The sequence below is a fragment of the Cavia porcellus genome, unplaced genomic scaffold (assembly GCF_034190915.1).
Source record: "Cavia porcellus strain 051 isolate PalLab524CR breed Dunkin Hartley unplaced genomic scaffold, mCavPor4.1 scaffold_33, whole genome shotgun sequence".
NCBI classification, from domain to species: domain Eukaryota; kingdom Metazoa; phylum Chordata; class Mammalia; order Rodentia; family Caviidae; genus Cavia; species Cavia porcellus.
Genome location: NW_026947516.1, coordinates 31,746,406 through 31,761,243, shown reverse-complemented (window position 1 = coordinate 31,761,243; position 14,838 = coordinate 31,746,406). Strand labels below are relative to the sequence as shown.

The 14,838-nt window shown below is 36.6% G+C and overlaps 1 protein-coding gene across 3 annotated transcripts in view; it reads right to left on the bottom strand.

The window, feature by feature from the left end:
• Nucleotides 1-10,200, bottom strand: part of Il1rapl1 (interleukin 1 receptor accessory protein like 1) — a 1,239,862-nt gene extending 1,229,662 nt beyond the window's left edge. Inside the window, exons 1-2 of one of the 3 annotated variants that reach the window (XM_063243101.1) lie at nucleotides 9,300-10,003; nucleotides 8,898-9,185 (exon numbers count right to left, since the gene is read on the bottom strand). The gene's annotated coding sequence lies outside the window, so the exon portion shown is untranslated. Of the gene's footprint in view, nucleotides 1-8,897; nucleotides 10,004-10,028 lie in introns of those variants that run through there. The other 2 variants (XM_063243102.1, XM_013146969.3) reach the window with 2 other exon arrangements.
• Between the last annotated feature and the right edge of the window lie 4,638 nt (nucleotides 10,201-14,838).

The following is a 14,838-nucleotide window of genomic DNA, read 5'->3' as shown; positions in this document are numbered from 1 at the left end:
CTAAATTTTAACTCCTACCTCTGTGTTTATCTATCAGTGTTAGTTCTGTTTTAGAAGGAAACAAAAAAGGAAATAAGATGCCAAATGATGACTGCTTGAGGATTAGGTTTCAACCTGAGGAAAATTACCATTACCGTAAAGCAACACTCAGAAGGCCTTGGTAACTTCACAAAATTAAGAATCAAACATAGGCAGGAGATACAGATTCTGTCTGTTCCCCTTCTTCCTAGAGCTTAAATCTGACTAGGCTGTAAAATGTTGCTTTTGGTATGCTGGTATACTCCATTGGCTCCTGCCTTCCAGACCTGGAGCCTTGAAACTCTAACCTTATCTTCCTATGCCCCACAGGATATCCTCTGGGAAAACTAGAATATTGACTGTCCCGTAACCATACTCTATTTGGTCTTATTTACGATACATTTGTTTTTGTTCTCCATTCTACTCACAATGCTGTTCCTTCTGCACACCAATGTTAAGTCCAAAATTCCAGCATAAAACCTGCCTCCTTTAGCAAGCCACTTCCAGTCCCTTCCTGTACATTTGTCCTGACCCCTTCCTGAGCATGTACTGTACTTTGCACCTTTCATATAAGTATGCATGGTAAACTTTCTTGAATTGTAGTGATGCATGATGTTATTTATCCATACCCTGTCTAAACTCTTAATGTCCAAACATGTGACATTACTCATCTCTCTACCCATTGCCTTCTAGACAGTGGAGGCTCTTAAATAATTATGGTGGCAGTGACAGTTGAGGGAAGGAAGGAAATGAGGGAGGGAGGGAGGGAGGGAGGGAAGGAGGAAAGAAAGAAAGGTAAGGCAGCCATTTTTCCTTTAGTCCATCTGTAGGCTATAACCACTTGATATTTATCCTCTTCCCCTTATTACTTGGTTTTCCTTTGTTGCTTTCCAAAATCAGAACCTTTTGTCTCAACATATAATGTTGAATATATTTTGGAAAACATAGATGTAAAACTGATCTGCTGTATGTAAATGCTTAGCATTTGTTTGGGTAACAATTTACCGATGACATGCTGCACCCCGAAAATAAGACAGCCACTTTCCCCTGGAGCTAAACTAAAGTATTCACTCACTTGAGAAGTGCTCACCCACTGACATGAGCAGCTTACTCTGTGACTGTGTTATTAAAGGCCCTGTAGGAGAATCCCGACAAGGAAAAGCAGCAGTCCCAAACCCCCAGAGACCCCTTGAATGCATCTATTCTTCACACTGTGGAGCTGGGTGCCTCTTGAGTACCATTCAATAGTTCTGTCATGGTGAGAACAATTAGGGACTTTAACAGGGGCATTCAAAACCCAAACACTGAGAGCCAACAGATTCATTTGTTACATTCAAATTGTCTCTCTCGGCCACATGAAGCTTTGTTTACACAAAATACCTGGTTCCATTTGAAGCCTCTCTGCTTCCCATTTTTACTGCTGTATTTATCTCCCCGGGCTGTGTCTGTTCTGAAATAAAGTTGGCGAAGAGGCTGCAAGCGTCATAGTATTCATAGCCAGTGTTATTTCTCTATACAACTTTGTGAGCAGCTGCTTACTCAGGAAGTCTGGAGTACCCTGCAAGCTCCAATCTGATTGAAAGTATGTCCTTCACAGCCTTCTCTCCACCTTATCATTTAAAATGGAATCCACTGAAGCTATTTTTTGACTCAAAAAAAAAAAAAAAAAAAAAAAAAAAAAGCTAATGACATTTGTGGTTATCTGTGTAAGCAAAATGATCCAGTAGGTGAAGAATTCTATCTCCTTAAAGTGGAGTGGAGTGAGCCTAAAAATGTTAGTGGAATCTTCTGGAAACAAGAAAACAGCCTGCCACATTAAGCCAATGATGACCATCAAAAACTACCAGGGATATCAAGGGTGGAATTACTAGGAAAATCAGAAGAGAGGAAAGTTCTAAAAAGCAATTCCCTGCATGAGGCAGGAGTAGTCCAAAGCTAGCCAGAAAAACAATGGTATGGAAAAAGCATGGACGCCCATCAGTGACCTATTATTCTAACTCTTCTTTGTATTATGTGTCTGGAGGGGTAATAAGATCAAGGATGATACAATGTGAATAAAGAAAAATAGAAAGTCCACATATTATGAATGAGGTAATCATAGAAGAAATCACAAGTCCAACAAAGTGAACTGGAGGCCAACTGATGAGATATGCTACTATTAGCCCAATTAGAACAATTATATTTCTTATGTTACACTATAAAAAAAAACCTTGGGTATGCCAGGACATACTGTTATGAGCTTAACATACCCAAATGAATGCTTGGGCTGTAGTTCGGTGGTACATAGTACTTGCTTAATGTATATGCAGTTCAGAGTTCAATCCTCAGACCAACAATACATAATTAGGTAAAAAAAAAAGATAGCCCACCTGAGGTTTTGTATCCTACCAACAAACAAGATTCATGCATTCTGGGAGAGCCAATACACTATTAAGTCCTTAGAAACTTCACTTTTGTGGTTCATGGCTTCTCTGTTGTCTAAAGTGACATAATGTGGAATCCTTTTTTCCTACCCTATACATAATTCCGTTAGATTTTTATGAAGCTACATCAATTATTCTGGGTATATTTATAATGATTCATTTTTACTTTGGCTGCAATAAAAACAATATTTGTACTAACGAGGTATTACTTTAATAGTAAGTGACTTTAAGTTACAATCCTTTAATCCTAAAATCTGAATCAGAGATTACCTATGTTGGAACTTTAAATTCATGTTTCAAATAAATATATACCCCAAGTATATCCAGCCCCAGATTCCACTTCTTTGAGCCCCAAACCATTACAATACAAATTTGCTTTTCATGTTTTATGTAAGATAAGCCTGATTCATGCTCATGTACAATGTTAAGTATCCTGGCACAAGATATATAGATTTTTATTTGGTGAGGCTTCAATAGTTACCCTCAAGGAGTCCGGAACCTACATACACTCTAAAAATGGTAGATAGAATAAATAATGCAATGCAAAGAATGGATTTTCATTTTACTGTAAATTCACTTTTAGAAGAAATCTCATTTTAGAAGAATTCACATTTTCATAATTGTTCTTATTATTCATTTCCTTAATCAACTGACATAAAAAGTAGAACTATAATAAGTGGTTTTTAATTTTTTAAATAACATTTATTTTTATTTAAATTTAAATACCAGAAAATGATGAAGATCACTATACTCTCATAATTCTATTAGATGTAAACTTTGGTAAAGGTAAAAATATATCGATTAATTTACTTCAATCAATAAATGAGATCACTAAGAATAATTCTGAGTATTCCAACACTGATTTATTATAATTCACATGAAGGATAAGATACATAATTATGTGATCACAATCCACAGTCAATTTCCTTTTTTCAGTGAAGCCAAACTCCACACAATATCTTGACTTGGTATTACAAAGTATAGTCTAATTTTATGCTTAAATTTATGCTGTTACCCTGTAGCTCCTATAGAGCAAAGGAGCAAAAAGTATCATTTCTTGTATTATACATACATACATACATACACACTGATGTACATAACATGCCTTTGGCAGAGCTTGCAATTAAAAAAAAGGTTACTTTTACATGAAAACAGGCAAAGTAAAATTTTCAGAAGTAAAATATGAATTGCTTTGCTTTCTCCTTTTGCTTTATCCACAGTTCACTGCCTAACAATTTCAGATAGTACAATAGGAAAACAACACCAGGACACATGGTTGTATTTTTCTGTAGGGAAAATCCTTAGGATTCTTAAATTCTTGGTACTTGAATACTACTTCTATAGAAGGGGATCAAAAAGCATGCCAATTAAGGTTTTTTATAGTAAGTCAATGTTCAAGGTAAGCAGCAAGGGTAGGTCCACTGAGCCATGTGGTTGGTCTTTAATGGAATACTATGTACAGTATAGGACACTCCAGGGTGGCATTCTCTGGGTGAAAATTAAAAGCATATTTGTAAGTCGATAAGCTGAATTTGTCAAACAAACAAGCCAGGCTACAATCCTATTACATTCCTTTCTAAATCTCCTAAAAATCTAAAGTGTTTCTATAATATATAAGGTATACACATTTCTAAAAACAATAAATCAAGAAAAGATTTGCCATTCAGAGGCATCAGTTGAGTCTGGTAAATGTGCATGATCAAATTCACGTGAAACAAAGAAATATTGAGGATCCTTAACAAAAAAGGAAGACACTGGGAATTTAGCAAGAAGTGATTGCTATATAACATAAAAGTTCTTTAAGTCCATGTACATTTATTTGCCTCTTACAGAACAAATTTTTCACTTTCCAATTCTCCCTTATCCAAAACATAAAATCTCATTTTCAGCCTATCTATCCAGTCACTTAAAGACATGTACAAAAGCTCACCTCACTTCTACACTCTTCATATATATATATATATATATATATATATATATATATATATATATGTTGTTGTTGTTTTTGTTAAAATACCTGAACCTTAAAGAAATTCAGCTTTAGTAGTAACATGTGGGGGATTGCCTCCCCCTAAAGAACATTAGCAATTATTGCAACTAGAAAATTCAAAACAGAATTGGTATCTTTATGTTGTTACTTCCACAATTATACTGTATTTGCTCTTCCAACCCATTATGTATTTGCTAATGAAATGGTAGCTGAGAAAGCTTTGTGATCAACTGACCCAATTCAAGTGGTAGCATCGTGTTTATTTGTGTGTATTTGTATACTCTTAGTACCCAAAACAGAATCTCCTCAGTATTCAGAGCCATTTTAAAAAATGTGATCTTCTAGTTACCACTCCTTAAATGTTATTCAAAAGCAACTATTTTTTAATTACTTGAAACAACTGTATTCTCATGAGTACTCCTGAGAGAAAAAAACTGAGAAGTGAAAGTCAGTACAGAATTATCCACCAGCTAACTGTACTTGGTAATAGATTTATCTATAAAGATTTACAAATAGTGTATGAAAAAGCTTTCCTAAATTCATATGACTTGAGGGAATCCTTAATAATACTAATTTCATATATTTCTAAGGTACACCATGGCATTAAGCATTCAGACAGCATCATTCTGTTTCTTTAGAGGAACATGTAAGTCTTCTATTATTTTAATGATTCTCTGAACTGAGACATCAAGTGCAGTGCCAGAGGTCACAAGGGTAGCAACTAACAGACCCTTAAGTACAATTTTGACTCAGCCCAAAATTCTCTAGTGCCTTGATATCTCAAAGAGCTGGACTCCTTCCAGTTTGAGATTCCTGATAGGTCTAATGTAAATAGAATTGGAAGTTAATACTAAAAATGCTGACACGACCTTATCTATAACTCCCCCAATGGCGCTATTATAATTACACTTTATAACTTTAGCATCACCAGAAAACTTGCTACTTTTAAACCTTGCTAATCAGCACTTCTTGGTTGCCACACTATATAAAATAGTTAGCTTTATAAAAACATGAGATTTATCGAACACCAAAGATCATATCTCTTTTCAGAAAAAAATATATGTGAAATACTGCAGTTTATAAGAAACCAAAATATTTGAAATATAATTCTTCAATTAATCTTTTAAAGGTCAGCTGTTTCTAAAAGTGTTTTCTCTATTACTAATTTAAAAATAACACAGATTTGTTCTTAGACATTGCAAAGATAATAAAAATTCCATTTAAAAGTTTCTCCAGTTGCAGGTATACTGTGATTACTAATCTACTAAATCTCCTGACTTTGCTGAAGCAACTGGTTAGGAAACAAAATTAGCAGCTTCCATATTGATAAATGCTATTTTTCCTTTTTGCCAAATATTTTCTCATCTAACTGCATGACTTGGGCTGACAAAATAGGTATAAAATAGAAGAATACTATTATACCTTACATTATTCATTGTCTTCATGGTTGAATGTTTACCTATTAAGTGAAGCTTTTTATTATTGATTTGTAGGATACTTAAGAAAAATGCCATAACCTGCCTTGCTTGGTTACATAATCCTCTTCCTAAAGAAAGTAACAGGTTATAAGGAGCCATAAAACGATAAAATGATTGAAACTGTCTTTCTTAATATGAGTACATGCAGTCTTCAAGTAAAAGGTGTCATATATATATATATATATATATATATATATATATATCTCATGGTCAGTTTCTTTTTGTACAGACTGTTTTTCCTTTATTTTCTGGTATTGTCTCCATCTCTTATTGAGCTTTGCCAACCTCCACAGTATGCCCTGTTTGGTAACATATGTGTGGCTTAAATCAGAAAACTACAGAGGAAGTCATTTATAAAATATTCAAATTAAAAATTCAGGGAAAATCATTGCAGACTATATTTCTACACATTGTTGAAGACTAACAGCCTGGAAGCAGCTGTAGTGTTACCCTGACCCCTGAAGGAAGGAATCAGGAGTTAAACTTCACATTCAATTTTCTACACAATATGAACACCAAATCTCCAAACCCACTGGCACAGTATATCAATGTTTGGGCATGTCCTGCAGAAATAAGAAAGTCACCTCAAATATCAGACTTCAAAATTTCACTCCACAATCCCACCATGCTGATTTGCGAAGAAAAAACCTTTTCAAAGTTACTTAGTGGGCATCTAGATCCTGCACCCAACTGCACAGGATTGCAAGGAAATGGATTATGTGAAATAAAAGAAAAACAAGTAGAATCATCTCATCTCGCTGACAGAAAAGTCATTTAGCCTTCTTTGTAAAATAAATGCAGTGGGAAATAAGCAGCACAGCTAGATGATAAGAGTTAACTGAACAGGGCTAAAATATCAGCAGTTTCATTCTTTGGTGAATATATGATCTATTGAGAAATAAACGGATCCTACAAGAATCAAAAACCAAAAGAAGCTGATGTGCACCTGCTTTTTAAAAAAACATAGTTCAAATAAAACGTGAAGGAGGAATGACATTTCCTTCTGCAGTATTCTTTCCCCTGTACAATGAACACAGTATATTTATCTCATATCATGGTAAAAGTCTCTGGGACTGCAACATGTCTTGTAAGGTTTTCAGTAAATAAAACTTGAAAATGTATTACCCTTTATTTCTGGGATTTGCATTAATAATGAATCCGATGCCATTCCTTTTTTAATTTTACAGAATATCATTACCTTTAAAGCTTTTTACTTTTCTTTTCCCAGAGGGTTAAAATGGCCCAGAAAGAGGTTGTCATGGCAAAGATAAAGGTACAAAGCACTCATTTCTGACATGCAGTGGAAACAATCATCATTTTTTCATGAGGGAACCACCAGACTAAAATCTGCAACAAGCTTTACCAGAAAAAAAAAAAAAATGCAACAGAGGACACTAAATAGTCTTTTCCTTCACAATCTTCATTTCAATGGATTTAACTTTCCACTCAGTTGGGGTCACATATTTCAATCATAAGAAAAAAGGACTATGACCTTGGTTGGACTCATCAGCCCCAATTACTCAATGGGGCATTTGTGAAACACTGCGGACACATTTGGACTCTCCACGGGTGTGGCTAAAATTGCTCCTGTCCAGCCCTAAAGCTGACAGGATCTGCTATCCCTCAGAAACTCACTGTGAGAAAACTCATGCTAAATTCGCTGAAGAGATCAAGGTATACAGGACCCTTGGAACTAGTCTCTGCCTGCTGCCCTCCTTTGTAAGCTATTACAAACCTTCAAAAGTTAACAGGGTGATAGAGTCTCTCTCTATACAATCATTTCAACTCACTATCATTGACTGAAGCTCACTGATGTAATGAAGTTACATAATCACCGATTATGCACGACTTCCATCCATCTTCCTACATATTCACATATCTTCTCCCCTCCCCTCGGGATCAATCTACCAGGTGAGATTTATAACACATGTAAATGCTCCATTCTCTTACCACAGGTACTGAATATGAGACTTTAGCATTGCAGTACAGTGCACTGAACCACGTCATCAAGATCGATTTTTTTTATCCCATTTCCAGGACACAATATACTTAAGCATCCTTAGTGTTCTAGTCTCTAACTTTTTACCAAAAGGGTAAAATAGTAGATAGGGCAAATCTTCAACTTAAGGTTAAAGGAAGTATGTAATTGCCTGCATTTCCAAAGCTGGCTGCATTGCAATAAAAGGATCCTCTCTGCTTCCAGACCTTCGACTTCCTTGCACGTGGGTCTCAGCTTCAGCTATTTAGGGTATTGGGTAAATAATTATATTATTGGACAATTGAACTTGAGAAAGAAAGGACTATGGTCATATTTAAGACAATGTTGCCGTACTTGTCTCTATTTTGTCATCATTTTCGGCTTTTTCCTTTCTTTTCTTTTCTTTTTTACACTCCAACTAATAATCCAATAGATAGAAAAGTAGTCCGGGCACTTAATAATCACCAATAACCACATCCTAGTGAACAATTAACAATGATTATCACCTTAAAGTTTAGGAACTTGACAAGTGGGATGTCCCTGGTCCCATTGCGGCTGTGAAATGCAGCAGAATGCTGCACTGAGTTAAAAGCATATTTTTAAAAATGAATAAAGAGTAGCTCATTTCATTTTAACTGAGGTTCTTTACTAAGTGTTCCTTTTCCTGCTGTTACCCCTCCAGAACGCAGAGTCCCCAAATATTGCATCTAAACAAAGAATGTTTACCCAGAATTGATTCAAGACACCCTGCCACATCAAAATAATTGGAGGTGGAGAGTGATGCTTTTGATTTATTTTCAATTAAACTCAGAATTCAGGCACACATACATACACACACGCACATGCACACACACCAACACACCCAACTGCAGTTATTCCTTTCGGTGCCAATAACGGCCACATCACAGCCATCAGTGCGATGCAGCAATCATCCAAGTCACCCATTCCTATTCCAAACGCCCAAGTTTGCTCATGCCACTGATGGGTTTGCATATATAAAATGACCTTACCCACAACTGTCTTCCAAATTATTCTCCTCTGGATATTAGTCGGTAAGGTAATTGCTGGTCATCACAATGCGTATTCAGAAAAATCCACGTTTTACTCCTGGGCTCTTTTTCTTGTTTTTGCTAGCAATTAATATCGTGAACAAGATACCCATTCACAAATGCCAAGTTCACCATAAAAGCAGATAATTCCATACAGATCTTCCCCTACAAGACTGTCTCCAGTTAGTTCTCAAAGTGCCCGATTGTTTGGTGAAGATACAATCCAGGTGCAGAGCAGGGGGAAAAAGACTGGGAGAGAAAAAGAAGAAGCAGATAGAAAAGGTGAGACTGAGAGAGGAGAGCACAGAAAAAAAGGAGCTAATTTTTTTTTTTTAAGAAAAAAAAGGAAGGAAAAAGGCTGACAAGTGAGGAAGTCTGTGAGCTCTACCACAAGAATCGGAGTCTTGCTTGCAAATCTTCTGGATACATGTAGCCTTTCAATTCTGCCTGGTCCCCAAGTAAAATTTCCAGATCCGGGATGCAGCCATAAGAAAGAATCCTATGTATATTTCACAAGTATCCCGCAATAACAGATCCGACGGGTTTTCCTTGTACAGTACTGGTATGTGAAAGCACACAACCCCTGCTGTTTGGGAAGGTGTCTCCTGGGTCCTAGCTCTCTTCAACAGCCCCCAAAAATGATTTTTCAAAAGAGGGAGGGGGGAGGCAGCTTTTCGTTTGTCTTGAATGATACTAATCCTGAGCGAAAACGACAAGCAAACCACGAATAGCAAGAGATCTTGATTTATAGCCACAATCCACTCAAAATATCCCAGGGAAGAAGGAGCAAAAACAAGAAAGAGGAACTGCAATGCATAAATGATTCCAGTGTTTCTACAAGATCGGTTCATTTGATTGAATGCATTCTCTGGTTTGCTGCAAGTCATAAAGAGGATAGTATTACTGCCACCCAATGGATATTTTAGTACTAGCCAATCCACAGCCAGCCACCGCTTTGCGAGTTTTAGTTTTCAGAAGACGGAAGAGAACGGAGGGTAGCCTGGGAATCTTTTGGACAGTAGCCTGGGAAATCTCCAACAATGGGAATCTGTCCTTCCAGGCACAAGTGGACTGATAAATCTCGATGCTTACCTAATCTTGCGTTAGCCGCTCTAGAATTACGGTTCCATTTCTCTAGGAAGCAGAAAGGTACAGAGAGCGATGCCTAGACTATGATAATAACCTTTCCGTTTCTTCTCTTTGAAGCCGATTTATTATTGCGCGCGATCTCTCTCTCTCTCTCTCTCTCTCTCTCTCTCTCTCTCTCTCTCTCTCTCTCTCTCTCTTTCTCTCTCTCTCTGTCTTCTTTCTGTTTCCCCCATCTGTATCACTTTAAGACAGATTTCGAAAGGGAGGGACTTGATTTGAGAGGGCTGTTCTAAATCTCCGGAGGCAAAGTGTTACTGGTTTCTTCCGGGCAGTTTTGCAAAGCGCTTCAGTTTCTATTGGTATGTAAACTGTGAGTCCTTTAGGCGGTAACCCTCCCTGCAACCGCTCTGTCTGTCTGGGAAGCAGCAAAATCCCTGCTAAGAAAGTGGAGCTTGGGCGAATAGCGCTCTTGGAAAGCTCCCTGGGAGCGGGATAAGGGCACAGGGGATCCAGTAAGATCCTCCTCCCAACCACTGCGTGAGTTCCCTACGGAAGAGTTCACTGTGGGTTTCTGAAATGGATTCATGACAAAGAAAAAGGGCGAAGTGGGTTCTTGTAAATAGGATGTTTGCTCAGTTTAAGGTCCTTGTCCATTTACCTTGGATTGTATAGTAAGTATTGCGAGTTTGTACTTGTCAAACTTTAATGTATGCAAATCACCTGGATACCTTGTTAAAACGCAGATTCTGAGTCAGTCCTTCCCAGAGAGACTTGTCTCTCTTAAGCTGCTCTGAGGACCAGAACAACGCTGTCGAACTAGGAGCCGCAGCTGGAGTTTCAATACCCTGGGGGAGTGTTAATGTTTACATTGCAGCCACAATGTTAGGCTCTGACCCTGGAGAGGCAGGGCCGTCACTATCCCTCTCTCTTCCTCACTTTCTAACCTTTCTCACACATCACCTGTAGTTCCCATTCTTGGAAACCTTAACCCACTCTACAGTGTATGCCATGAGCTTTTATAAGAGAATGTTTAACAGGATAAATCAGAAGTAGAAAAATAAGCAAACAGCCTTGGCCCTGGAGAACAATATAAATTTAAAATAGGAAGTAAAACACAAGTTGAAGATAAAGGAAATACTTGCAATAAATAGGTAAAATGTAAGCTAAGCTAAAGCAAGCTAAAGTGCACAGGTGCAAAGAAAGGGTTGGGAGGCAGGAACAGGTAAAACTACTTTGAAGGAGTGAACATTCATTGAACTTTCTACTCCAAGGGGAGGAAAGATGTGGTGAAAGTGTGTAGGCAAGTCTCCCAGGTTTTTTTTTTTTTTTCCCCTGAAGGGAACTTACCCAGGTTAACCTCTTGCATGCCAGTCCTTCTTCTCTCCTTGTTCTTTCCTCACATGTCATTCATTTCAGAGTAATCTGAGGACCAGAGGTAAACAGCAAAGCATCTCCACCCTCCTTCATGGTGAATGAACCACATTTTCTACACTTTCTGTAACACTCCTTTTGCAGACTCACTCTAGTGAAGACATATACCTCAAACAACCTGGACGGTTAATAAATTCAGTTGCTCAGAGAGAAGTTTAGAAGTAAGATTCCTGGACCATAGGCTCAGAATTTATATGTGACTCTCAAGTATTCATAATTCCACATGGAAATCATTAATTTCTCTTCATCTCTGTTTCTTTGTCTGTAGAATGAGAGTTAAAATGAACCAGTTACCAAGATGTAGTCCAGTTCAACAGAGGACAAAATTCTAGTCCTGTATTTGCAATGATTCTGCAAGTCAATTTGTTACTCTGCACAGAAAACAAGTTGGAATTACTGTCTTGACCTGGGCTACCCAGAGCATCCAGAAGCATTGAGAAGTCCCTTAAACACATAGGGAACATTTGACCATTACATTTTTATTGAAAAAGATGTTTTAAAAAACGTTCTCTTTGGATCCAGGAAGGGAAGTGTTTGTTTGAATCAGAGGTGAAGCATTGTCTATTCCTGGATCCTACTGAGCCAACTGTGGGCCTCGATGTTTGTTGCCATGGGATCCTCTTTGTGCGAACTGTCTTGAACTGTGTGGGAACATTTTCCTCTTGCCTCCCTTCAGTTTTCTCTCTAACTCTTCTGAATATATGTGTCAGAACAAAATGTAGCTGCATTATTGCCAATTAAGACTAACAGTAGCTGCAAGGTGCATCTAATTAAGAATTTTAATTACTTCACTGAATTCTCATTTGCAGATGTTTAGAGCATTAAACAATGTATTGTGATTTTATTTTAAAATATGAATAAAACTGACCTCCCTTCAAAAGCAATTGGGGGTTCAGGACTCAATGAAGGGTTTAAAAACAAAGGCTTTGATATGGGAAATATACACTCTGACATAGTGAGAATATATGACATTTTATTCAGGATAAGGCAATATGTATATCAATATATATGCTTCTTTATTTACTAGAGGGAAAGGCAAAAAATCTCAAGACACTGAAAAAAATTAATATTTTACTACTCAAGTAGAAATCTTGCATGTTACATAGCTTTTTTCAGATACTTTGTTTCTTTCTTTGCCAGTAACAGGATAGTTAACAGCATGCTTGGTGCTGCAGTGTGGGGATTGTAGGCTGTAATGCAAAGCATTATGGGCTTTGTAGTAAAAACTGGCTGCAGATCAATCTAAGCTTATAGCTTTTCTCAGTTGAAGAAACTGTTGCTTTATTTTATGGTAATAAGAAGAGTGTCCACATATTTTACACCAGATTAATGAAATAAAGTTGATATATTGGGAATATGAAATTAGATTTTAGAATAATATTCTGACAGAAGAAAAAAAATAATATCTTTTATAACCCACAAAGTACCATGAGTGTGCTAGTTCTTAACATTATTGCATTATAAATGTTTTTTTAAAAAGTCTCGTTAATTGTTTTACTTGTAAAAAAATGAGGAAATACTATATCAAAATTGATGTTTATGAAAGAGAGTTGTGAACACAAGAAATGAACTCAAATTCTTATTGCTTCTACCTCTATTGGTAGCCTAAGTTTAATTTTCCACACGTTGTATCATTCCTCAGTGAAGTAAGGGAAGCTTTGATTTAACCTATCTTTTGAGGGGTTTTGTTAGACAAAATTATGTTGACTATTCTGAGTATCTTCTCTTTTTAATGAAATCCTTAATGAGAGAATATACTTAATGCTGAAAATACATCCAGAGTGGGGTTATTTCATTCAATTTAGAAGTAATTAATTATGGAAGTGTGTAAGTTAAGGATAAATTCAGATCATTTTTGTATGCAGATGATTCTAGGAAAATAAATACCTACTTTACAGAAGTTTTGATTTAACTCTGTTGGCAATTTATTTCAAAGTTCATTAAACATTTTCTGTATGATAGGAATTCAAAGTCTATCTCTTAGTAATGCTGTATGAAATCAGCCCCTTTTGTTAGGAAAGCTAAAAAACACCACTTCAAAGTCTCTCCCATCTGTGAATGTCCCCATTATTACGCTAAGTTACTTAGAAGTTATTTTATAGCAAAGGTTGCTTCCTTTTCTTTTTGTCTCCTTAAAGGGGCCTCTATCCACAAAAAGACTGCAAAAGCAAACTTATTACAGACATGAATAAATGCAAAATCAAATACCCTTCCTTTTCAGGCCTTTTACCAGCAACATTCATTTGAACTCACCACCATATAAACTCAAATGAAATACAGACAAAGACTTGAGCATTTCAGTAAAATTCCACCCAAAAATTCGGGAATAATAAAGAATGGTTTGAAAACGCTATGAGCAACAGGAAAGAAAATGCCATGCCTGCTTTTCTTTCAGATTTCTAAGTTTCGAATTATAAAAATGTACAAATATATAACTTCTTGAATGCAGTTTACATTATTGTTCATACTGTGAATATTTCTTTTATGGTCATAAAAATAAAAGCACTGCCCCAAATGAAACACTATGTACATAAGCGATGCAAATGCATCCCCGGTGGAAAGCCGGGTGGCTGCTGGTGGGAGGGTATATTTATACAGTGCCTTTCATTTGGAAGGTTCCCAAAATGATTTGCAAACTGTATATAGAGGAATTGCTCACCATGGAAATTCACCCACTTCCAGGAGAGAATGCAGAAGTCATTTTACGCTGACAACCAGTTTAAGTAAAACCACAGAACAATATTTCAGGTTAGTAAAATATTAAAAACAGAATTGATTTGGGAAATATGCACCAACAACCCACTATGTGCCTAGGCATGGCTTGAAGCACTAAGGGCATCACTGTGGATTTATCTTGTCAGGTTTCCTGTTCTAGTAAACCTTATCTTTTATTGAAATCTGACCGGAACTTCTGAGTTAAAAACTTATCTCTGGGTAAATTTCTGATCTCTGCATACAATTCTACTGAAATAGAACCCGTGCTACTTTTTTTGTTTATTTTTATCAAGCTTCATGATATCCAGGACACATGACCTATGGCAATATTTTCCACTTTAAATTGAATGCACAAAAATACAGCTTTAAATATTAGGGTTGAAGCAGATAAAATGACAGTAACATTCACTGCACTGAATGATTGGGGAAGAGGTAGGGCAGAATTCATTCTCTTCCATGTTCTGGAAAAAATGAAATGATATCTATGTAAATATACCAAAGATTGCTTCTTCTGAAAGGATTCAGGGCACCTCATGGTAATTAAGATATAAAATACTTTTGTTAAATAAGAGAACAATGTGAGCTAATGTTTCAGGGTATAAGATATGGAATCAAGTTTTGGTATGTCCTAAATTAACTAGATGATTGATATTTTTTATGGAACTAG